The sequence below is a fragment of the Sorex fumeus genome, unplaced genomic scaffold (assembly GCF_029834395.1).
Source record: "Sorex fumeus unplaced genomic scaffold, SorFum_2.1 ptg000018l, whole genome shotgun sequence".
Classification (NCBI taxonomy): domain Eukaryota; kingdom Metazoa; phylum Chordata; class Mammalia; order Eulipotyphla; family Soricidae; genus Sorex; species Sorex fumeus.
The window spans coordinates 26792907-26820049 of record NW_026606075.1 but is presented as its reverse complement, the minus strand read 5'-3'; the positions used below and the strand labels follow the sequence as shown (position 1 = coordinate 26820049).

General features: G+C 38.9%; 1 protein-coding gene and 1 pseudogene across 2 annotated transcripts in view; both read left to right on the top strand.

Annotated features, from left to right (window-relative positions):
* Positions 1–27143, top strand: part of LOC130021695 (beta-hexosaminidase subunit beta-like) — a 98758-nt gene that overhangs the window by 38971 nt on the left and 32644 nt on the right. The window lies entirely within an intron of this gene.
* LOC130021696 (beta-hexosaminidase subunit beta-like) lies at positions 501–27087 on the top strand (annotated as a pseudogene).

Genomic DNA, 27143 nt, shown 5'->3' with positions numbered 1-27143 from the left:
CTCCATATAGAAGAGAAAGTTTTGTTTTCATCGTTCACCTGGAAGTCTTCCTAACACCAGCCACACACCCAACCCTCTGAATCTCTGGTGAGAAGTCAGGTGTACCCGAAGAAGTAATGGGAGTATCCTTAGGGATTTGATTACTGATTTTTAGGACTTACTTTGGAGTGTTATGTTTGAATCTCACTCTCCAGCCTCCTGAGGTCTGGACAGCATTAGGTTCAAACCATTCCCAGATGACACTACTGTGCAGTTTGATTGAGAGCCTCTTGCTGGACTAATATGGGTAGGATGCTTCTCAGACATCACCACGTATTTATTCCAAGTTGACTACTGTGCTTTCAAATTTTGTTTTAATTTATTTATCATGCAGGTACCATAAGGATATTTTTGGTAACAACATAAGCTATCAAGTCCCTGCTCAACCTGAACATCAAGCAAAGTTGCAGAAACTCCTGGTTTCAGTGGTTCATGAATCAAAGTGTGACTCTTTCCCCAGTATCTCTTCAAATGAATCCTGTGAGTACAACATGAACTTGCCTGTCTAGCTGCTCTTTACAAACCTTAGTGACAGAAACAGGCTCCATTCAATGAGTTTATAATTTCTGTATGATATTTTTATGGTTGAATAATCTTTTACCACATTTTATAGTGCTCTATCATGTGTACATTACCATCAAACATTTGGCAATCTCGTACTTTGTAGGTCAGTACTTGTATTTTGACAACTAACTTCCTATCCTTATAATCTAATTTGACATAAAGATAATGTATACTTGGTTAAAAGAGATTGTAACTTTATCATTTGTTTGGTATTATTTATAGCATTTAGCAACGTGGTTTTATATGGTTGCCTAAAACATCATTCTCTAGGGACTTTTCAGGTTCTTTGTAAGGAGTTGCATTACTGAGCATGTCTTTCTAGGAAGAGTCCTAAGAGGAAATATTGTACAATTGCACCAAGGAATCAAATTGAGTACTGTGAGGATATCATGATATAAGATTAGTGCAGACTGATGAGTTGGGTATAAAGATGAGAGTAAGGATACCACATATCTTACAAGAATGACTTGTTCTCAGACTGTCTGGGAAAAATTAAGTACATTTCTTCATCTTCTAGGTAGAGAGATTTTAAACATCACTTTGGAAAAAGAATTTTATTTCTCTAACCATTCTTCTAAGAGGAACAGATAATTTGTTGTTATCATCATGTAATTTCAGTATGTTCAGGGGAATGAGACCCATTGTATTTACTGGTTTTGGCACATCATATTCAATAGACGGTTTTCCCTGACCGATGTTGCTGTTGTCCCAAAATTCCAAACGGGATCAAACCACCATCTCCTTCGTGCAAAATTCTACTACACGGAGCGGGGAGAAAGGGCTGCAAAGTTTAAGAAGAGAACTCCAAGAATGACCACCAACTGGGAGCTCTTTGACACTATTGTGGCAACATGGGAAGATGCTGTCATTGACAACATTGACGAAGAATATGATTGACTGATTCAGTACCTTCATAGTTGTGCGAGGAACGCTGAGAGAGGTAGCCACAAAAAGATGCCTGTCTTCAAAAACTCTCGAGCTCCTTTGCCAACGTGGCTTTGCACGAGCCTCAGGCAACCACAAGTGAATGTCCGAGCTCGCAAAGCAGTGCAGAGAAGTGATAAAGGAAGACCTCAAAGGGAAAAGAGCAGCAGTGCTGGCAGATGGGGCAGAAGCCGGGAAAAGCATTCGCAATGCCCACCTGTCCTTCGCCAACTACAAGACCAAGATGACTGCCCAACGACATCCTGATGGATCTATCACATCTTCCAGAAGGGCAATGGAGAAGATTATCCATGACTTCTACTCGGATCTCTTTGATAGCCATGTCTATCTGCCCACATATCAAATTCCGCAGGAGGGATATGTTGTTCCCAATGTTCTCCCATCCTAAATCCGACACGCCGTTTCATTGGTAAAGAAGCAAACAGCACCTGGCCCAGACAAGGTCAGACCCGAACACCTGAAGAACCTGCCATCAGTACTCATCAATACACTGGCTCGGCTCTTCACACGCTACCTGTCTGAATGCAAGGTTCCATCCCAGTGGAAAACCAACAGGGAGGCATCCATGACATTGGCAACTATCGCCCCATCTGCGTGTTATCTGTCATCTACAAGCTGTTTATTCGAGTCATCCTGAATAGGATTGGCAGAACACTAGATGAAGGACAACCATGCGAGCAAGCCAGGTTCTGAAAAGGATTCAGCATGATTGACCATATCCACACAATAACCAAGCTCATTGAAGTTTCTCAGGAGTTCAAGATGCCACTCTGTCTAACGTTCATTGATTTAAAGAAGGCCTTTGTTCTGTCATCGAAGCCCTAGCCAAACAGGGTGTTCAAACTTAATACATCAGGATCCTCCGTGAGCTGTATTATGGATTCACTACCAGAATCTTACCATTCTACAAGGAAGTGATCATCCATGTCAAGAGAGGGGTCGGTAGGATGATACCATTCACCAAAACTCTTCAGTGCCACCCTCAAGAATGTCATGGATGACTGGAATGTGAAGGAATGGGAGTAAAGATAGACAGTCTACAACTACACCAGCTCCGGTTTGCTGATAACATCATTCTAATAACACCAAACATTAGCCAAGCAGCACAAATGCTGGCCGACTTCAACTGTGAGTTTGGAAAGGTCGTACTACAGCTGAATCTCACGAAGACCATGTTTATGAGAAATGGTCTCGTTCCTGACATTCCATTCACTCTCAATGGAATGAACATCTACGAACGCAACAGTTATGTGTACCTAGGTCGAGAAGTCAACATGATGAATGACCTGGCAACTGAGTTGTGCAGGAAGAAGAGAGCAGCTTGGAACGCCTTCAAGAGCGTCAAAGAAATAGCTAAGAGGATGAAAAGCCTCCGGCTCTGGGCACATCTCTTTGATTCCACTGTTCTTCCTGCATTAACATACACCTCAGAGACCTGGGCCTACAAAAACAGGATGAGAACACTATGCGGGTCTCCCAAAGAGGAATCAAAAGAGCTATGCTTGGAGTATCACGCTTACTCAAATGAGAAAAAGAATCCGGAGTTCTGACCTTTGTTGATGATCAAGAATCAGGGACGCTGTCTTGTTTGCCAAGACATCAAAAATCAGATGGGCTGGACACGTTATGAGATTTTGAGATGACCACTGGACTAGAGCCATTACCAACTGGATTCCGCGGGATGTCAGAGGATCGCGTGGCCGCCCACCTACATACGAGATGGTCAGACTTCTTTGTCAAGACCCTGAATGATCGATTTGAGGCTCTTCGTGTTCCTAGAATGAACAGATGCCATTGGGCTACACTAGCACGCGACAGGGACAAATGGAGATGTTACTGGCACCGGCTCGAGCAAATCGACGAGTAACGGGATGTCAAGTGACCAAATTATCCATTTCAGTAGAAGCTTCCAGACAGTTTTTAGTTTTGCAATATGAGTTGCGATAGACGTGGTCATTAAGTTGCCAAGGAATTTTTTCTTTCATGAATACAGAAATACCAGAAGATGGTGTATATCAAGACTGGAGGTTTAAAACTTGTCTTCCAGAGCTGGAGCAATAATACAATGTAATCTCTGTGCATCCGGTTGTGACCTAAAAGCAAAAAAAAAAAAAAAAACACCCAAAAAGCAAAAAACCAACAACAACAAAACTTGTTGTCTGATTTGCTTTGTAAACCCTTTCACTTATGAAAAGAATACTTCCTGATTATGAATATTTATTTTTGTTTGAAGACTAAAGTTTAAGTTTAGACCTACATGGCATTGATGATGAAAAGAACACCTGCAAGTGGAAATAGCGAACTATCAATTGATGTTCCAGAATCTAAGGAAGCAGAGAATTTGTTAAGTCTGTTATTATCTATCAGAAACAACATTGCAGGGACTGGAGAGATAGTACAGCAGGCTGAGCGCTTGCCTTGCATGCAGCTGACTGGGATTCAACTCCTGGTACCCTATATGATCCCCCAGGACTTCCAGAAGCACAGAGCCAGAATTAAGCCCTGAGCTCCATCTGGGGATGTCCCCTCCCAAAAATCAAAACCTAAAACAAATGAACAAAAAAAAATCCACAAAATAACAATGTATAAACCTTCAAATTAGAAGTAGACTCATTTTTATTGTAGGAAAATAGATAAATCAGGGATGTTTGATTCAACTTACTTACAATAGTGATGAATTATGAACAAAACTGAATCCTCATCAACACAAGAGTGTTTCTGTTCAATTAACACGAGAAATTTTATATAAGAGGTAATAATAAAGAAACAATATTATAAAGAACAGACATCAAGTCAGACAAAGGAAAGTAAAGTCTCAAAGTGTTCTTCAGGGCAGTTTTTATACATCAGTATACACAATAACACGAGGGAAAGCACTGATGTATGTTTTGCCATGCGTGTGTATGCAAATACCTAAGAAAGAGCCTGATTAACGTTTCCTCTGAAGGAAGTAGAGGAATTGAGTGAGTTTCTCAAAGAGGATTTTAGCCCCATCTGTATTATTATTATTATTATTATTATTATTATTATTTTGCTTTTTGGGTCACACCTGGCGATGCACAGGGATTACTCCTGACTCTGCACTCAGGAGTTACTCCTGGCGGTGCTCAGGGGACCATATGGGATGCTGGGAATCGAACCCGGGTTGGCCGCATGCAAGGCAAACGCCCTACCCGCTGTGCTATCGCTCCAGCCCTGTAATATTATTTTTAATGACATTTGTAATTTGACATTTGACATATTGATGACACTTGACATAAGCCTATGAAAGCAAAAAACCTTACTCTTGTTTGCAAAGAGTGCATAGGATGACTGAATTTTGTCAAAAGTTTCTGTACCTCAGTTGATATGATCATATGATTGTTATCTTTTCTTTTGCTGGCATGGTGTATATTTTACTTGAATGATTCAAGATACGTTGACTGTAAAAGAACAGACGGCTTACCTCAGTTCCAGTAGTATTTGGGGAGTGTTGAGGGGTAAGTTCTGTATGATTTTATTGTTATTTTCTAGTAGTGAAATCTTTTTAGCCGCTGCTTTCGAAAATCAAAAATAGAAAATTTTTCTTCTTTGGACATGTTAGGATTGGATTCTTAAATATTTCCAGAATAACTTCCATTAAACATATGTCACTTCAAACACTGAAGGAAGGAAGACAACAAGATAGGACAGGGATTAAGATCCTTGCTTTGTACCGGCAAACCCTGATTCCTTTTACTACATATGGTCCCCCAAGCATCACAAGGAGTGATCTCTTACACTACTGAGAGAAAGATAATTTGATTCAAGGGTTTGACATCATCTGATACGTTCCATTCACTAGTCTTATTACTCTGTATACCACAGATATAAGTGAGATCATCCAATAGTTGTCCTTTTCTCTCTGACATACTTCACTTAACAAGATGTCTTCCAGTTTCAAACAAATTTCAGTGAATATTGGTATGTAAATATGAAATATAAATAAACATTTATATAATTATAAATGTTTAGAAATTGGTACATATAAATTGGTATCTAAATATTGGGTATATTTATCCGTTTTACTGTCATTGGACATTTGGGTTGTTTCCAAATCTTGTCAATTATGCTCAATATTGAAATGAACATAAGTCTGCAGATATCTCCCCAAACTCAATATTTTTGCATTTGAAAGCTAGATACCAAGATGTGGTATATCTGGGTCACATGGAAGCACTAATCATACTCATTTGAAGGCTAAATGCTAAGTTCAGAAAGTCAGAAAGTGTAAAACAAATGTCAAATTATCTTTCTCATGGGTGAAATATAAACAAACAGAAGCAAGATAATAGACAATGTCCATGGAGCTGGTACCTTGCATGTGGCATAAGTTCCCCTTGAGACCCTCTCCCCTCCCCAGTGATCCCTGAGCTCAGAGCCATAAAGAATCCAAACTCTTAGACTCTAATAACATTTAATTTTATATGAACTCAACCTAACCACATCTGAAGAATTAATTGATTTTAGTTGCTAATGCTTTGATTAGATAACTCACAGTAAAGAAAATTATTCTCTCCAAGAGTGAAGCAATAGCACACTGGTAGGGTGTTTGCCTTGCATGCAGCCGGCATGGCCGAGCCGGGTTCTATTCCTCCACCCCTCTCAGAGAGCCCGGCAAGCTACCGAGAGTATCTCGCCCACAAGGCAAAGCCTGGCAAACTCCCCGTGACATATTTGATATGCTAAACACAGTAACAATAAGTCTCACGATGGAGACGTTACTGGGCCCGCTCAAGCAAATTGATGAACAAAGGGAGGACGGTGCCAGTGCCAGGACAGTGCCAGGAAATTCTCTCCAAAATCCCTGCCTTGGGGCTGGGGAGATAGCAGAAATGACCAGAGCACATTAACCTGAAGTGGGGCAATGAGTGGAAAGAAAGCTTGGTGTGGACTGTGATTGGGGAATATGGATACTGTGGCTGTGGGCATTGTACAATGACATTGTACGTCTAAAAGATATCAAACACTTGGGCTGGAGCAATAGCACAGTGGGTAGGACATTTTCCTTGCAGGTGTGACCCAAAAAGTAAAAAAAAAAGAGAGAGAGAGAGCGAGAAAGATATCAAACACTTATCCTGTTGTAAACCAATTTTTCCTCAATATTTTTTAACTAAAAAATTAAAGTTTTTCCTTCCTATAGTGCTGTAATTAATCTTGATGCTGACTTGTAGCGTCTTCAATAGCCCAGCAATTTGATTTCTGTTTGTTTTTATGCCCACTTCTTGCTGCTTCATAAGATACCATCTCCCATCCCTCGTTGAGTTTGTTAATACTTCTGTGTCTTTTATTCATGCCAATTTCTCCTGCTACTGAACCAGCCTATTTCTGCTGAGGCACAGAAACCAGAATGAAGTAATTTCCCCAGTAAAACATGCTGCCATGAAGAGAGCTAATGTGCAAAGATTCAGTGGTGGGACTTTGACTTCTGCTCTTCCAAAATCTCTTTCACCTCTTCTAAGTAGAAAGTTTATTGTTGCATTGACTTATAAATAGCCTGGTTGGTTGTTTTTATTCCCTCCCACTTCCCTTCTCTTTTTTGCTGCTGTTCATGCTGGTGTTATGACCACCTGGTTATGGTGCTCCCACGTTTTTAACTGTGGTGCTCTCCCGGTGGCCCCACAACATGCTGTGGTGCTCACACACTTGGCGTTGGTACTTACTGAGGTTTGTGCTCCTGTAGGTACAGTGCTCACATCTGTGCTCACTGGGGTTGCATTCTTAAACTATATAAGGTATGGCTTATTTAACACTCACCAGGGAGTCCATTGTGCTCAACACATGGTCACCTTGCATTTTCTGGCCATGGCACTCATGCACAGTTTTAATTGTACATGCAGTTTGGGGGGGTTCACACTCAGCAGGGGCTCTGCACTGGAAATCACTCGCAGTGTCCATGGTGGCAGGCAGAAGAGCAGCTACAATCATCTTCATCATTTGTGGTCCATCTGGAATGTGACCCTGTGATCTCACCCTTGTAAGGCAGGTCTCTGAGCTCATCTTCTCTGCAAGTAATAGGGTGTATTTGGTTTTCTATCTTTTCTGTTCTTTTGTTTTTAATTGTTTTGGATCTGGGGCCACCTCCAGCAGTTCTCCCAAAGTGTGCTTGGAGTTTGTTCTAGCAGTGCACGAAGTACCGTTTATTGCCCTGGATGTAAACAAGGGCTCCTGTATGACAAGTGTGTGCTCTGGTCATTTATGCTATCTCTCCAGCCCCAAGGCAGGGATTTTGGAGAGAATAATTTTCTCTAATGTGAGCTATCTAATCAAAGCATTAGCAATTAAAAACAATTAAATTTTTGAATGTGGTTAGATTGAGGTCATATAAAATTAAATATCCTCATTATGTTCTATAGTCATTATCTATTTTATAATCTTATTTCAAAGCAGAATACAAAAATATCTATATATACTGAGTACAAATATAACCATTAGCATCTGGGTCATTTACATATAAAGTTTTATCTTATGTCTCCCAGCCTGGGGGCAGTGGCAATGCCCATTATTCTTGTTGGAAACTTCAATGCTCAGGTACAGTGGACTGAACTCATCAGGTCCACATCTGCATGCGCTGGGGGCTTTGTGGTGCTGAGGATCCAACTCAAGGCCTCCTGCTTACCAAGTATCTTGTACTTATTCTCTTTTACAATTGTGTTTATATTAATGTTTTAGAAACACAATGTCACTGTACCACACCTACTACCAGAATGTCAACATACCTTAACCATTGACTCCTTGTTCATTGCTTAGCTCCCTAACTTAGCAGAATCAGTCTATACTATCAGGGGCTACTAACGTAGACTGTTGTTTAGTTCCTTCCTATGATAACAGTGACTTTTAAAATTGATTTTGGCTTTATAAAACACATTTGCAGACATTGTTTTTGCAGTACATTTAATTATATTAGCCTTATATTGTTGTGGATCATTGGAAAACACAACTTTATTGCTTTGATATGAAATAATGCAATTATTTGTTTCATTTTTTCTAGGTTTAGAAACCTTTAGCCAGTTAATTATTAGAAATACTCCTAATACTGTAAGTATGATTATGTTATTAAAAATTATTGTTATAGACATATCCCTATCAGAAAAAAATGTAAACCATTTAGGTTTGCTTGCTTCTTGAAGATTTTTCTCTGTGAATATCTACATGTTTCTTGCATAATTTTATTTGAAATGAATCTTGCATTCAGCACTTGCATACATAGATTAACTGGTCTTTAATAAAGATCAAATTCTAAAAATAGATCAAAACAATTTTGTCTTTTAGTTCACCATCAATGAATGCAACATTATTGATTCTCCACGATTTCCTCATAGAGGCATTTTAATCGATACAGGCAGACACTTCCTACCAGTTAAGAGCATTTTAGAAACTCTGGTAGGTGGTCATTTCAATTCATCATCTATTCTGTAGCTACTGTGTTTTATGCTATCATGTTACACTGGAACTTAGAAATCACTGTGCAGGCTTATGCCAAGAGATTCATGTACTAAGTCAAAACACAAAGTTTTGATTTCTTCCCCTGAAAAGTTTATTTTTTTTCGGTTGAGAAGTGCAGGTCTACTAGAGAGTCATTCTTGTTTTTCTTGGTGATGGGGAGAAATGGGCTTATAATATTTAACCAGGGTTTGTTAAGAGAAACATATAGTTTTATTTTATTTTTCTAATGTAGAAGAACTGCTATTTATTCGGCCATTGATTATACTGATTGAATTGGGCACAAACTCCCAATTTTTTTTAAATTTTTGTTTTAAATTGGGTATTCATGAGATAGGCCATTACAAAGCTGTTCATTGTTGGGTTTCAGTCATACAATCATCCAGCACCCATCCCTCCACCAGTGTACATTTCCCACCAATGTCTCCTGTTTCCCCACCTCCACCCCCAACCCTCCCACCCAACTACCCCCAGACGCCCTCTATGGGAGGCACTTTGCTTCTTGCTCTTTTTCTCCTTTTCCTTTTGTGCATTATGGTTTGCAATAAAGGTGCTAAAAGGTCATGGTGTTTGTTCAGGGCATTCGGTATTTTCATAGGGACAGTAAGGCTGGAATAGCTTTTCAACTGAGTTTCAGTTTTTGGGTGTGGATGTGACTGCTGAGGCTTCTGGAAGTACAGGGAGGTGTGGGAGGTAGCCCAACCCGACCCCCAAGAAAGCCTGGAAATTTCAGTCACAAAACCCGCATACCTAAGTTTTCATCAGATTATATCTTGATGAGGTCTGTCCTGAGATGGTAGAGTCAGTCAGTGTATGACAGTGATTTTGGGTTGTGGAAGCAAGCAGCTGCTGGGGACTCTGCTTGGTTGGGCACAGGCCAACCCACCCTCCTTCGATTATCCCCAGTCTGTTCAGTCATGCATGGGTCCAAGATTAACAGCAGCTTTTTTGTTTTTTTTTTACTCTCTTTCTTTCTTTCTTTCTTTCTGTCTGTCTGTCTGTCTGTCTGTCTGTCTTTCTTTCTTTCTTTCTTTTTAAATTTTTATTAGTGAAAAACCATGAGGTACAGTTGTAGACTTACAAATTTTTGTGCTTGGGTTTCAGTTATACAGTGATCGAGTACCCATCCCTACACTAGTGCCCATTCTCCACCATCACTAATCCCGGTATCCATCCCACCCTGCCTCTGTGGCAGGGCACTCCCTTTTGTTCTCTCTCTCTCTCTCTCTCTCTCTCTCTCTCTCTCTCTCTCTCTCTCTCTCTCTCTCTCTCTCTTTCTCCTTTTGGGCGCTGTGGTTTGCAAAAGAGGCATTGAGAGGCACTCATGTTCGGTCTATAGTCTACTTTCAGCATGCATCTCCCATCCTGGGCAGACCTTCCCAATACCTTTATTTGGTGCTCCCTTCTCTATCTGAGCTGCCTTTACCCCTAGAGTGTGCGGCTGGCCTCCAAGCCATGTAGTAAACCTCCTGGTATTTATCTTGGCTATTCTTGAGTGTTAGTCTCCTATTTTGTTACTTTGTGTTCCCCAGATGAATGCAATCTTTCTATTTCTGTCCCTCTCTTTCCGACTCATTTCACTTAGCATGATACTTTCCATGTAGTACCACTTGAATGTATATTTCATGTACTCCATTGTGTAGATGTACCAGTTTCTTTAACCAGTCATCTGTTCTCAGGCACTCAGGTTTTTTCCAGATTCTAGCTATTGTAAACAGTGCAGCAGCTTTTTTTGTAAAATTAATATGTATATAATTATGAAATGAATGGAATACTCTTTACTTCTTTGATCCCCTGGTCTTTGATTCCTCGTGATTATTTTTCTTTATTTATTTATTTAAGTTTTTATTAGTGAAACACCATGAGGTACAGTTGTAGACTTACAAATTTTTGTGTTTGGGTTTCAGTTATACAATGATCAAGTACCCATCCCTCCACCAGTGCTCATTTTCCACCACCATGGATCCCAGTATCCTTCCCACTCCCCATCCCCCCATCCCACCCCACCCCTGTGGCAGGGCATTCCCTTTTGTTCTCTCTCCTTTTGGGTGCTGTGGTTTGTAAAAGAGGCATTGAGTGGCAGTCATGTTTGGTCTATAGTCTACTTTCAGCATGCATCTCTCATCCTGGGAGGATTCTCCCAACACACTTTACTTGGTGCTCCCTTCTCTATCTGAGCTGCCTTTTCCCCTAGCATGTGCGGCTGGCCTCCAAGCCATGGAGTGAAACTCCTGGTACTTATCTTGGCTATTCTTGGGTGTTAGTCTCCTATTTTGTTACCTTATGTTCCCCAGATGAATGCAATCTTTCTATGTCTGTCCCACTCTTTCTGACTCATTTTGCTTAGCATGATACTTTCCATGTAGTACCACTTGAATGTAAATTTTATGACTTAATCTTTTCTAACAGCTGCATAGTCCTCCATTGTATAGATGTACCAAAGTTTCTTTAACCAGTCGTCTGTTCTCAGGCACTCGGGTTTTTTCCAGTTTTTGGCTATTGTGAATAGTATAGCAATGAACATAGAAGTGCAGATGTCATTTCGACTGTACTTTTTTGCCTCTCCGGGATATATTCCCAGGAGTAGTATTGTAACAGCAGCTTTTGATCTCTTTTGAGATTTATCTATGGATCTCTGAAATAAGGGCAATAAATGATCTTGTACAGCTGAGCCTGAGGTGGTTTGTGGATGTGGCTCCCATATACGTAACTTTTGGTTGTTTGATTTCTTGGTAAACTTAGTCCCAAGTTTTTGGGGTTCAGCCAAAAACACAGTGACAATTTTGGGGTATCAGGAAACCTGAAGGCACCATCAGGCTGCTGATGCACTCGCCCCACAGGTACAGGTTGACCTGCTGGCGGAACCATAGTCCCAGAGAAACGTATAGTTTTAATACTACCCATTGGACTTGTATATGTTAAAATAGAAAACTATTGGTTTATCCAGTCTTTCCCAACAGGTTGTACTGTTCCCTTGTGGATGATGGAATGATTGTTCCCTTGAAAAATGTAGCTTTAAGGACTGGAACTTTAGTCCAGCAGGTAAGGCATGTGCCTTGCAAGTGGCAGACATAGGTTTAATCCTTGACACCCCAGATGGTCTCCTGAGCACTGCCAGATTAATCCCCGAGGGCAGAGCCAGAAGCCCTAAACATCACTGGATATGTCACCACTTCCCACCCCCCTGTTGATTTACAAGTTGATATTAAATGACTAAATGACTTTTTTTTTTTCGTTTTCTTCTTTGTTTTCCTGAAAAGGAGATGGCAGGCCAAATCATTTTGGGAAACTCTAGACTAGATATACAGCTGGGAATGTATAGTGACCTCACAGTGTTCTTTAATTTTGTAAATTTCACTTGCCTTCATTAAAGTGACATGGAAAGGTAAAGCTTCTGTGCATCCAAGGAGATGGTTCAAAGGTTTCTTGAACTGTTTATCAAAATATGCAAGGCTTCCTTGGACAGTGGCCATACCAGCATATGTACCATTAGCCCCTTTACTTTCAGACAGTAGAAATCGATGAGACAAGATTTCCCAGACATGATTTATCAGGGCTTATGCAAGTATTCAAGAGAGATCTCATAATGGAGGTATCCAAGATTAGATTCTCCGGATGTGGTGAAAGTTGCACCATTCGGAGTTTAGGGGTTGGGGTCTGGTGTGACTATAGACAGTAGGTGAGGGGAGGTTTGGTTTGTAAGTTGCCTGTGTGTCTCTGTGACTAAAGGAGGGAGGAACATTAAGCAATATTGAAAAGGCTTTTATAAGAAGCCACTTTTCCAGTTTTTCAATCTTGGAGAAGATGAGGGTGTTATTCAAATTCTGTGAGTGATGTGATGTGATGTGTGTGTGTATGTGTGTGGTGGTATGGGGGTATACCTACCACACTGCAAACAACACTGAATATGTTCTCTGGGTATTTGTCAAATATGGCTTGTCTTATGTTGAGGCAAGTTCCTTAAATTTAAAAATCTATTTTTAATTTTTTAAAAAAATCATAAATAAGTGTTGAAACTTGTCAGGTGAGTTTTTGTGTGTATTGAGATAATTAACAGACTGAATTTTCCTTTTGGTGATGTGTGCATTACAACAGATTTGCACATATTTCCCCCTCTTTGAATCCCTGGAATATATCTTCCTTGATCATGGTGCATAATTCTTTTGATGACTAACAGGATTAAATTTTCCATGTATTTTGTTCAGCTTTATTTAATATCTATTCATCAGTTATATTGCTCTATAGAATTTTCTTGCACTATCATTGTCTGCTTGGTATTAGAGCAATGCTGAACTCATAAACTATTTATGGGGCTTCTCCACCCAAGACCTTTGGAAAAATTTTAATTGAGCTGAGTATTTTCTTTGAATATAATGTTGTGATCAGGTGGATGGTCAATATAATTTTGATCTGCATATATTCGTTAAGGGTAATTTTGTGTTTCAGTATGTCCTGTATCTTTGATACTGTTCCATTTGCACTTTGTTTCTTATTAAAATTTTTGAGAGTATGATTTGTGATAGTATTAATATTCATGTTCTCTACTACAATGTTATTGTCAAATACCCAATGACAAAGTGCAAATATACCTACACCATTGTCCCTAGTATATGTTGCAACACTGGTATTTGAATTCATGGCCTCACATAGGCACGTTCTTTAAAATAATGATCCATTTCCCAAGCCTGACTGAAGGGATTTTTTTATTAGAATTCATTTTGTTTGTACAAAATTTATTTTATTTTTAATAAATATTTGATGATTAGTTCTCAGAATTATGGGAATAGTAAAACCCATAAACGAATGCCCTATTTTTCTATGCTTCATTTCTAAACACAATAGTAATAGTAGAAAAATCTCCCCAGAACTATTTCCCACAGACTATTTCCAACTATCTCCAAACATTGAAAATTCATGAACTAGTTCCATCCCAATGAATCAAATTATAATTCAGAGTTTAGAATAAATTCAAGTCTTACATAAACTTTAAAATATACCATCTTTATTTTAAATTTAATATATCCATTCCCAGAATTTTTCTCAGTTATTTTATTTGTGACATAATTGACTTGCATCACTGTATTTGATTAGGGTGTACAGCATAATGGTATGCTCTGCAAATATGTTAAAATGCTTACCACAGTAAGTCTGTTAGCATCCAAAAACCAGGGAGGGAAAGATTTTTTGTGATTAGAACTCTTAGGATCTTCTCTCTTAACAACTTTCCCATATATCATATTGATTTGACATCATGTTGTCAAATCATGACAACATGATTTTTTAAAAAAATTATTTTCCCCCTTACACTTTATATAAACATGATTTACAAAGTTTGTGATTTGTGATTTACAAAGTTGTTCATGATGATTTGTTATAGACATTCAATATTCCAACACCAATGCCACCACCATTGTACCTTCCCACTACAATTTCTCTGCTTACCCTAACCACCCCTTAAGACTGCCCCCTTAGCAAGCCCTCAGTAATTTAATTTACATTGCTTGTTGTAATTTGATAAAAACAATCAAAAAGTTTCCTTAAATGAAAGCTAGTGAAGATTGTTGTATCTCACCATGGAGCCATTTAAGCCTTGTATAAGGTATTATTAAGATATTTTTTATAGGTTAAGCCTTCTGTGTTTAAATTTTGTTAATCAAGATTGGTTGCTTTCTAGATTACATACCATCCATTCTGGTGTGCTACTACTGGTTTATTAGTGTTGTAGAGTTTGAGATGTCACAACTGCGTGCTCCAGGAAGTTCAAAATTTATAAGGGGCGTGATACAGCTGGAGTTAAATTTTTAACTGGCTGGCAGCTTTGAGGCATGTGTGTGACTGCTGAGGCTTCCAGAAGTACAGGGAGGTGGGGGGAGGTAGCCCATCCTTGACTCCATGAAAGTCTGGAGATTTCAGTAACAAAACTTTTCAACAGATTAATTTCTGGATGAGGCTTGTCCTGAGCTGTGGAATCTGGCCAGGAGCATGACGGTGATTATGAAGTGTGAAGGTTTTCAGCTGCTGGGGCTCTGTTTAGGTGGGCTCTAGGATCATCCACCACCCCCCCCCCCCCCGGCATGCCTCAGATTACTCAGCCTTGTGCAGCGTCTGGAAGAATCTCTGAAACTTATTGTTTTCTCTTGAGATTTATTTGTGGGGCTTTGGATCATGGCCAGTGAATGAACTTACTTGGTGCCAGAGGTGTTTCATGGGTACAACTGCTGGCGCTTCCAGAAGTACAGGTAAATGGGGGTGGTAGCCCATCCCTAACTCAGTGAAAGCCTGGAAATTTCAGTGTACATCATTTCTAGCACTTCTGATAATCAAAAGTTTGTAACATCTGGCTACCTTCCTCAGTTTCCGTCCACCATTCCCCAGTAGGTGTTTTGAATATGACAGGCCAGGTAAAGAATCTAAGGCAAAGGATTTTTACTTTCACACCTTTTTTTTTTTTTTGCTGAGACAGAAATTGTAAATAGAAGCAGGCACATTGGAAATATCCTGAATACAGAAATATTAACTGGTTTGTGAACCTAATCTGTTGTATATTAACGTGTTGGCTTGCAGGATGCCATGGCTTTTAACAAGTTCAATGTTCTCCACTGGCATGTAGTTGATGAACAGTCTTTCCCGTATCAGAGTGTCACTTTTCCAGAGCTAAGCACTAAAGTGAGTATTCTTGTGATTGGAATCTGCATTATTGAAGTCAAATTGATTGGTGGAGTTTCATTCAAAGACTGTAGCTTAAATATTTCTTTCTATAAGTAGGAATAACGTCTACAATGAGATATTTAGAAAAAAAATTAATACACATATTCTTTCATTTTAAGTTCATATAACTGCTGTGTTTTTTATCATTGTTAAGTTATTGTAAATGTAAACTGTATCTAGAGTCTACACACATAAAATTTGTTAACTCTGGTGGGAGACCTGACACATTCATAATTAATATAAGGTTTAGTCATTATGAGGCAGCTCAAGTATATTAGTTTGAAACTGAATTGTTTTAAATTATGTACATTTTCTATTTACTCTCTGAGAAACATAAGATGGTAAATATTAGATATGAGAACTCTGTTTCAGAAAAAAAATGGCAGTCTCACTTTGTAGTGTTGAAATTGACTTTCTTAGACCAGAGTAACTATGAACAAGCCTTAGTATGAGTCAGCAGTGTAATCCTGTCTAACAAGGGAAGCAACTGATGTTTAGTAACGTAGATGTCTGGTTCAAAGTTGCAGGTAGCAAGGCATGGAGTCAGGATTCTAAACTTTGTTCTGAAGCATAATTTCAAAATTTTTTCCAGTGTTCATACATTGTAATTTGAAATGCTAACTCCTCTTATGGTTTGGTTTGTTATACTTTTATTAGCAAAACTTTTCACACTTACACAGAAGTACAATTGATGATTTTCATGTACTTATCACCCACCTTTACTAATCAATACTGGACTATCAGATACTAAGATTCCCAACACCATTATTATTATTTGTGGTGGTAAAGGGATTGAATCCAGGAACTCAACTCTCTAAGTTGTATGCTCTGTCATTGACCTAAATTCCTGACCCTCAATACCATAACTTTGGGGTTTTATTTTTTTATTTTTGTTTGTTTGGGAGTCCCACCTAGTAGTAATCCTGGCTCTGCACTCAGGAATTACTCCTAGTGGGGCTTGAAGAACCATATGGGATGCCAGGGATAGAATATGGGTCAGCAATGTGCAAGGCAAGGGCCCTACCTACACTACCATCATACTTTGAATTAAATCTCACATCAGATTAAACTTGTAAATTTGTTATTCTTAAAAAGAAAACACCCATAAATCTTATAACTGCTGATAATTTAACACTAATCTAGATAATCAATCATTGTTCACATTTCCCAAATGTCTGCTATATATATAATAATAAAAAAATGGAATTGGAAGCAAATGGAGCCCATACAAAGCAATCTGTTAGTATGTGTGTTAACATTTTTGTAAGTTATAAATGCAACTTGCCTTCAATTTTTAGTTTTCTTATAAATCTTTGCTATTTTTATTAAAGAATCTGTTAGCTGTCTAAAAATTGTCCAGGCTGGGTGTGCTGATTCCATTTCTGTCATGTTAATTAGCATGTTTTTCTGTCCCTTAACTTTATTTAAGGAGGTTGCAAAACAGTCTTGATTAGATAAAAGAAAAAATTGACACTGGAACTGGATCCAGATTTCTCTTGAAACTATAACATTTATAGTCTATACTTTGAGAAATGAGTTATAGCAACACCATCAGTGCACCTTTATATTTCATTAAAACCAATATTGACTTCTAAATTTTCAAGTGTCAAGCAGCTAAGGTTAATTTTCAAGAAAATCGTGTCAGATAAAGAGTCCCTGGTGGGTAGGGCGTTTCCCTTGCACGAATCAACCCAGGTTTGATTCTTCTCGTCCTTCTCAGAGAGCCCGGCAAGCTACCCAGAATATCCCACCTGCTTGGCAGAGCCTGGCATGCTCCCCCTGGCATATTCGTTATGCCAAACACAGTAACAACAAGTCTCATAATGGAGACATTACTGGTACCCATTTGAGCAAATCAATGAATAACGGGAGGACAATGCTACAGTGCTACTAATTCAAGTGACTTTGAAAGACAAGAGCAGTGCCTGGTATGATTTTTAAACTTGGTTCTGTAACTAACAAATGCAATGAATTGTGTTTTAAGTTGTTTCAATTTGGAGTGAAGCATGTCACTTCTGGGGCTGTATTGCCCTGTGAGATTGAAACAGTGTGGTGGTAGGTATCCCTGAAACAAGATTTGCTGGTTGGAGTGAGAGATTTCTCAGTAAATCTGAAATGAGCCCGAGGTGTGCTGAAAACATTAAATGAGTAATCAAACATCACAAAGGACTCATGTTATTGGAAATGTTAGTTTTCAGATATCGAGTGCAAGCAGATTAATTTCTGTATTAATCAATGCTCTTCATATCTTTACCTTTTCATATGTGCCTCTCCAGGGAGGCTATTCCCCATTTCATGTGTATACTCCACTCGATGTCCATAAGGTGATTGAATATGCTCGGCTACGAGGGATTCGAGTCATACCAGAATTTGATACCCCTATGCATATAAAATATTCAGAAAAAGGTAAGAAGTGTGTTTTGTTAATTTCAGAAAGGGAACACCTAACGTTCTGCATCTCACTGTTTTTTTTTTATGAATGATGTATGCTCAGTGTTTTGTCCTTAATTGTGATCATTTAAGCACCACTGATGTAATTCCATAATTATTCAAAGCAATTCAGTAACTATTATGTGTTTTTGTGAGCAAGGCACTTCTGAAAATGTAAAGCCAAGGAATTAAAGAAAACAGTAATATGCTTACAAAGCAGAACCTAATAGTGAATTTAAAAATATGCTTGGGGTCAGAGACATAGTACAGGGGGTAATGTGACTTTCTTACACGTGGCCAATCCCAGTTTGATTGTCAGCACCAGATATGATCCCCCAAATCACACCTAGGAATAGCCCCTTAGCACAGTCAGAAATACCACCTCTAGCATCACTCAGCTCACCCACCCCACCTCAAGAGAATATTTTTTCATGATGTGGTAATGACTACAATGCTTTCAAAAGTGAAGGAATATATTTACATTTCTGGTTAGAGTAAAGGCATTTCCTTGAAATATACTGCAACAAAAAAATGGGATTTTTTGTAAAATTATTGAGAATTGGCAGAGTCTCCTGCCTCCGCGCCTGGCTGTCCTCACTGGGGCCCCTTGGAGGAGGGTGGGTTGAGTTTCCCTCCCCACCCCGAGCAGAGCCCCGGCAGCTAAAGACCTCCAGTTCCAGCCACAGCCATGCTTAAGACCACTCTCCACACGTTTGGATGAGCCTCACGCCTGAAGGAACTGGCAGAGGAACCCAAGTGTGCGGGACCCGGGGCGTAGATCTCCAACTCTGCTCGGATTAGGACTGAGCCTCCTTCACCCAGATCCCCCATCTTCCAGTATGTAGGTGTTACACCCACCAACTACCCCCAGCGCCATGTAATCCCATCAATGGCCAAGACTCAGAGATTATAAAACCCTGCTCCCGGAAGACATAGACATCTTATTATCTAGTTCTTACTCTGGAGAACATGGCAGGCTACCAAAAGTATCCTGCCCACACGGCAGAGTCTAGCAAACTCTCTGTGGCATATTAAATATGCCAAAACCCAGTAACAATGATGAGTCTCATTCTCCTGACCCTGAAAGAGCCTTGAATGTGGCACTTTCTAAAATCTCAGGGCTAGGACGAAGGAGACGTTACTGGTGCCTGCTCGAGGAAATCGATGAACAACAGGATGACAGTGCTACAGTGCTATTGAGAATTGGTATCAATCAAGTTGACCTGAGTTTAAATATTTTTTTCTGACATTTATAAATATAGTAAATGAAATGTTTTGGGGATAGTCATAATAGTGGTATTACAAACTGTTTTGAAGGTTAAATAGTGAATTTCATGTACATAGTATTATTATTGGCTGGAGCAATAGCACAGCGGGTAAGGCATTTGCCTTGCATGCAGCCGACATGGTCAACCCGGGTTCGATTCCTCCGCCCCTCTTGAAGAGCCCAGCAAGCTACTGAAAGTATCTCTCCTGCATGGCAAAGCCTGGCAAACTCCCTGTGACATATTCAATATGCCAAAAACAGTATCAACATGTCTCGCGATTTGTTGTGAGACATTACTGGTGCCTGCTTGAGCAAATTGATGAACAACGGGTGGATAGGGCAGTGCTACAGTATTATTATTAAGGTGGAAGTGGAGAACACAGGGAGGTAAGTCTGGAAGGATATAGAGTTTGGTCCTGGATATGGAGTAAGATCACCCTGATTCACCAAAACCAGGAAACATTACTGAAAAGAAGACTGACATACTGGGGATAGTGTGAAGAAAAGCCTAGGCAACAGTGACAGATTGACAGGGGAAAGAGATTGAAGTCCAAGACCAAAATAGTGAGCAGGCAAAAGGACAATGCACAGATTTGAGAGACATGCTGGAAATAAAATCCAGAAATCTTTCCCACTGACTATGGAAGACAGAGAAGAGTTAAAGACTGGGTTGGTAGTGGTTCCATATTAGAATATGAAAGTCAAGAGAATCTACAAAAGGAGCTTAGGAAACAGCATCTGGACTCTTTGAATTCTTTTTTATTGATTTATCACAGTTTACAAGAGTGTTAAAAGCATTGTTTTATATTTGCAGTGCTGCTGCACCAATCACTCTGACAGTGTCAGCTTCTCTCCAATCATTGTCCCCTGGCTCCCCTATCTCCATTTTTAGCCACCTCAGATCCCAATTCTATTCATCATGTCCCACTGTTTCCACTGGGGATTGTCTAATCCCTTTCTTTGTTTCTTTATATTAGCATATGGCTAGAGCGATAGCACAGCGGTAGGGCGTTCGCCTTACAAGCGGCCAACATGGCCGACCCGAGTTCGATTCCTCCGCCCCTCTCGGAGAGCCCGGCAAGCTACCGAGAGTATTCGATATGCCAGACACAGTAACAACAAAGTCTCCAATGGAGACGTTACTGGACCCGCTCGAGCAAATCGACGATCAACGGGAGGGCCTTTACCTTTACCTTTTAGGAAGATCATCAGGTATTTGTCTCTTAGTTTGGGAATTTGGATTTTGTTAGCTCTCATCTGAAGTATAGCTAGTATATCTGTTTTGGGAAATTAATATCTCAGATTGGCTCAGATCATCTCAGAGACTGGTGAAAATGGAAATAGTGAGATATCAGGAAAATATTCTTGAAAGAATTCTCCCTCAAATAATTTGGAATAGATTATATTAGTCACTTAGTAAACATGATTCACAGTCACAGTCCTCCTGTTGTTCATCAATTTGCTCGAGCGGGCCCAGTAACGTCTCCATCATGAGACTTGTTGTTACTGTGTTTGGCATATCGAATATGTCACAGGTAGCTTGCCAGGCTCTGCTTTGCGGGCAAGATACTCCTGGTAGCTTGCCGGGCTCTCCGAGAGGGGCAGAGGAATCGAACTCGGGTCGGCCATGTTGGCTGCGTGCAAGGCAAGCGCCCTACCGCTGTGCTATCGCTCCAGCCCCAGTAAACATGATTATCTTTTTTAAATGAAGTGTTACAAAATGTTTCAAATAAGCTAGTACAATTAGTATAATTAGATTTGTATATCATCATATATTTGAAATAAAAATACCTTTTCATGGTTTCTTTTTTTGTTTCTGTTTTTGGGTCACACCAGTCGTTTCAAGGTTTACTCTTGGCTCTGAGCTCAGGGATCAATCCTGATGACCTCTGGGACCACATGAAATGCTAGGGATTGAACCTGAGTTGGCTGCATGCAAGACCAATGCCTTACCCACTATATTATTGCCCAGCCCCTCTTTTCATGTTTTCCTTGCAGGTCAGAGCAACTTCCTAACTTTCTGCTTAAAACAAGAATGGCCATCTACACCATTTCTACCTCTAAATCCTGTACAGAATTCAACTTACGTCTTCATGTCTAAATTTTTCACAGAGGTTTATAAGGTGTTTTCAGATAAATATATTCATTTGGGAGGAGATGAAGTCGGATTCAATTGTTGGTATGACAATAAACCTTTGTTTTTTCAATATATAATTATATTCCATTTCAGAGTAGATATAGAGGTTTTCAGTGGAAATGACAGATTTTTTTTTCTTTTTTGGGTCACACCCGGCGATGCTCAGGGGTTACTCCTGGCTCATGCACTCAGGAATTGCTCCTGGCGGTGCTCTGGGGACCATATGGGATGCTGGGAATCGAACCTGTGTTGGCCATTTTGGCTGCGTGCAAGGCAAACGCCCTACCCGCTGTGCTATTGTTCCAGCCCCGAAATGACAGATTTTTGGCAATGTTTCTACTTGTGAGATTTAACTTGTCAAAATAGTTCAGATGGTATACTTTTGTTGAAGGTGCATATGGGTGGCATAATAAAGTAAAAGATCTTAAAATTGTGGGCTGGAGAAATAGTATAGATGTTAAAGTATCTGCCTTGCCTTGTACACAGCTGGTGTTGATTCAGTACCCAGCATGACATATAATCCCAAGAACACAAGGAGTGATTCCTGAGCATAGAGCCCATAAGAAAGCCCTAGGTACAGGTGTGGTCCAAAACCAAGCCAACCAAAACCTCTCAGAAGACTAAATATGCAGAAAAAAATTAAGCTTAAGAAAAGACAGCTTTAGTGAAAGAGAGCAAGATTAACTGAGGGAGGATTTTTGCAGGAAGGGGCCAATGTCTTTAAAGGAGGGAATCGTTCAACCCCTAGAGAATGTGGTGCTGAAAAGCGGGAGAGTGTTATGTATGAAACTCTATCAACAACAGTACTGCAAACCATAGTGTATAAACTTATTTTTTAAAAAGGACCTCTCATAGAAGCGGACTGGTGGGTAGGAGGCAAATGGAGTTGGGTGACCATGGGTGGCCGGAAGTGGACACTGGTGAAGTAAGAGGTGTTGAAACATAGTATGCCTGAAACTCAGTTATGAATTTGTAATTTCATGGTGACTACATTTTTTAATTACCCATAAAAATAAATATACTTTGAGGAACCAGAAGATATGTATGGCCCCCTGAGCAAACACCAGGAGTGATCCTGAGCACATAGTTGGGAGAAATCCCTGAGCACCACTGAGTGTGGTCCAAAACAAACAAACAAGAATGCACTTTGAGAAAACTAAGCACATCAGGACATCAGCTTCTGGAAGAGTTCTTTGGGATATAAAACTAACACATAATTCCTTGTTTTAAATTAATATTAAAATTAAAAATATTTTAAATTTTAAAATTAAAAATAATTTTAATGTTAATATTAAATTTTATTTTATATTTTAATATAAATTTTATATTTTATTTTTATATAAATTTTGTATTTTATAAATATAAATTATAATATGTTTATATAATATAAATTTATCTATAATTTCAATTTTATAGTTATATAAATTTTATATTTTAACATTACTGGCGCTTGCTCGAGCAAATCGAAGATTAATGAAATGACAAGTGATACAAGTGATTTATGTTTTAATATTAACCATGCCTTAAGTAACATGTTTACATTATATTGTTCAGTTTAAGGCTTACTTCTAAAAAAAGTAATAGTTTTAAATTTGCATAATTAATGTTAGGAATATTTTACACTTTTTAGAGATGAACTATATCAAACTTTTAAATGTAATTTTAACATCTGTTTTTGCCAAAGGATGTCCAATTCAGAAATTAAGGCTTTTGTGAAACGCAGCAACTCTTACAATGATTTTAAAAAACAGGAATCTTACCATATTCAAAAGTAAGTTACGTGAATGCCTTCTGTTTTATTTCAGTTCCCCTTATAAACACTTTTGCTATCATTTTGGTTCATTTTTTTACTTTGCAGTATTATTTTCCACCCTTTGCCAAAGTGTAGATGGTAGTGCAAACTGTAGATGAAAATCCATAAAGAAGGAAATAGTATCCAATTGCTTGATATCACTAATTATACAGTGGAATGAAGCCTTTGACAGAAACAGCTGAACAGTGAGACAGCAGTTATGAGAACTTATCCCAAAGAACTGGTTACCCTGTAATGTCTTCCTCACTTATCATCCTGTGCTGGAATTCCTTCCCCTTGTCATCTTCTGGAACATTTCTAATACCTGGGCTTGTTGGTATGACTTCCACAGCCACATGTGACTGTTGATGTTTATTCAATGTGTTTTATTCTGGTAACAATGACTTACAGTATTCCGACATTTGTATGGACTTCATTATAATCAATCCCAAGAGTCTAACTTCCATCCACCACCATACAGCTGATCCCTTTTACTTGTCATATGCTCCCTCATCCCACTTCCTCTCTGCTAATCACTCTTATGCTCTCAGAGAGAATTTACTGTGACTATTAGTATGTAAAATGCAATGAAAACAAATGAAAATTTCTGTCTTATTTGTCACATTCTAAGTACCCACCAGGAAGATGTGCCTAGTGGTACATTCTGCAAAATGAAGATATGAAACGGTTTTATCATTGCAGAAAGATGAATAAATAGTTCTACCCCCACTGGAGAGATCTGCAAACTATCTCCATAAAGGGTCAGAAGAGCATTTTGGGGCTACATGGGCCACAAATGGTTGTCACTTTCAGCAATACTTTATAAATATAAAAATTACTCACATTAATTTGGGCTTGGCTGGAGCCATAGCACAATGGGTAGGGCATTTGCCTTGCATACGGCCGACCCGCGTTCAATTCCTCCACCCCTCTCAGAGAGCCTGGCAAGCTACCGAGAGTATCCCACCTGCTCGGCAGAGCCTATTTGATATGCCAAAAACAGTAACAAGTCTCACCATGGAAATGTTACTGGTGCCTGCTCGAGCAAATCGATGAACAATGGGAGGACAGTGCTACAGTGCTACTCGCAGTTTATGAACCACACTAAAACAATATCATAAATGATGGAAGCCCCCATTGTATTAGCAAGCTAAAATATATTCAAATTTCCTTTATTCTTTTTTTGTAAGAAATATTATATTTTTTATTTTTCAGGACACCTGATATCATTGTGATAGGTTTTTGTTTTGTACTGTTTTTGTTCCAGAGATTCAGCCCCAGACATCACAAATATTAGGCAGGTCTCATCCACTGTGTCACAGCCCAGCTCTTATATGTATTCTTAATTCATTAAAATAAGAAATATTTTAGATTGACAGTTGCAAGTGTGATTTGTAATTTAGAAGACACTACAAGCTAGGTTAGTTCCTTTTAAGATTGTCATAGAATTAGAAAAGACTTCTTTATGTGCACCCTCCTGTGAATTCCTATGTGAATGGGTTATGAGCTCATTCATGCAGCAAACAAGTTTTAAACTGACCTACTAAGTCAATTCTGAGTCGTGTGAGAGAAAGGAGTTATGGGTTCCCATCCAACTCTAGCTGTTTCAGAAATGACATCTCTTATGGTTATAATCTATGGTAGAAATCATGTGTACTAAAAAAAATTGTTAAATTTGTGATCTGAGATAACTGTGATTTTTTTCCCCAATGGCAGACTTTTGAGTATTATTGCAAATCTAAAGAGAAGAGTCATAGTCTGGCAAGACGTTTTTGATGATGAAATTAAGGTGAGGTCTACCTGAGACACATAAGATACAAAAGACATAATTGTATATCATCTCACATGGCAGGAATCCTCATGAAGTTTTCTTCAACATTATGAGGGAAATTAGCTTTCCTTTTAAACTCTTGTTGCGCAAAAGTTGTAAACTTAGATGGGAAACTTGTTTATTTTCCCTCACTTACTTATCTCTTTTATGTCATTCTCAATCACATATTGACTTGCTTTTAAGTAAGGTCCTTTCCCAGAACAGCTGAATTATAAGAATAAGGTAGTCTCTATTGCTATTTTTAATGTTATAAAGGTTTCTTTTAATGAACTATATTCAGAGATGACTGAACCATATTCAGTGAAGGACAATAGGAAATATCATAAATGATGGCAATAATGAAAATTGACAATCAAGAGTTCACTTAGAAACCAGATTTGTGATTACTTAAACTGAGTCATATCTCTAGCATACAAACCAGAAATTTCAATGACGTCAATCTTTATGCTATTTATTTACTTTATTATATTTAGAAAACACAGTTACAGTTATATTAATGTTTATGATAGTGGTATACAAGGTTACTGAACCCCATTGACACCAAAGTACCCAAGAGCCTCTACCAATGCCTTTCTGCTAAGGTAGTTTTATTATAAATAAAACCATCAATGTATACTTTTAATTTTGTTTTTGACATTTCTCTCTGACCTATCCAGAATTCTTTCTTTTGTGACAACTGAGGATCTGTATTAATGTCTTTCTACAAGATAGATTACATTTTTTAAAAAAAATTTTATTAGTGAAACACCATGAGGTACGGTTGAAGACTTACAAATTTTTGTGCTTGGGTTTAAATTATACAATGATCAAGTACCCATCCCTCCACCAGTGCCCATTTTCCACCACAACGGATCCCAGTATCCCTCCCACCCCCCACTCCACCCCTATCCCACCCTGCCTCTGTGGCAGGGCATTCCCTTTTGTTCTCTCTCTCCTTTTGGGTGCTGTGGTTTGCAGAATAGGCATTGAGTGGCAATCATGTTTGGTCTATAGTCTACTTTCAGCATGCTTCTCCCCTCCTGGGAGGATCCTCCCAACACCCTTTATTTGGTTCTCCCTTCTCTATCTAAGCTGCCTTTTCCTTTAGCATGTGTGCCTGGCCTCCAAGCCATGGGGTAAACCTCCTGGTACTTATCTGAGCTACTCTTGGGTGTTAGTCTCCCATTTTGTTACTTTATGTTCACCAGATGAATGCAATATTTCTATGTCTGTCCCTCTCTTTCTGACTAATTTCGCTTAGAATAATACTTTCCATGTAGTACCACTTGTATGTAAATTTCATGACTTCATCTTTTCTAACAGCTGCATAGTACTCCATTGTATAGATGTACCAAAGTTTCTTTAACCAGTCAGATAGATGATATTTTATTTTTTATTTTTATTTTTTTTGCTTTTTTGGGTCATACCTGGTGATTCTCAGGGGTTACTCCTGGCTCTGCACTCAGGAATCACCCCGACGGTGCTCAGGGGACCACATGGGATGCTGGGAATCGAACCCAGGTCATCCGCGTGCAAGGCAAATGCCCTACCTGCTGTGCTATCTCTCCAGCCCGATAGATGACTTTTTAAAGCTTTCAAGTGAGCAAAGCTTTAGTGTGGTATAAATGAATCTGATCTTTTTGTTTGTTACATCTTTGTAGTATCATATGTTGGCAAAAGTTAAAAATCCAACCTTATGTTTAAAGAATCTTTAAATTTTAAGTTCCTACAATGAATTGCCCTTAGAAGGAACTTTGAGGGAAAAGACAAAGAAAAGAATTATTTTTAAAGAATCAGGAAATTACGTTTTCCAAGCTTTGATGCCTTGAGATATGCTCTCCTCCATTATACTTGCTAGACCTAATATCCATCACAACTTGTAACTTCATAGCTTTATCCAGGCACAGTCATTCAAATATGGAAATCTGATAGATATGCCATTGAAGAAGCAAAAGTCTCAGCAGCTGGATTCCATATCATACTTTCTGCT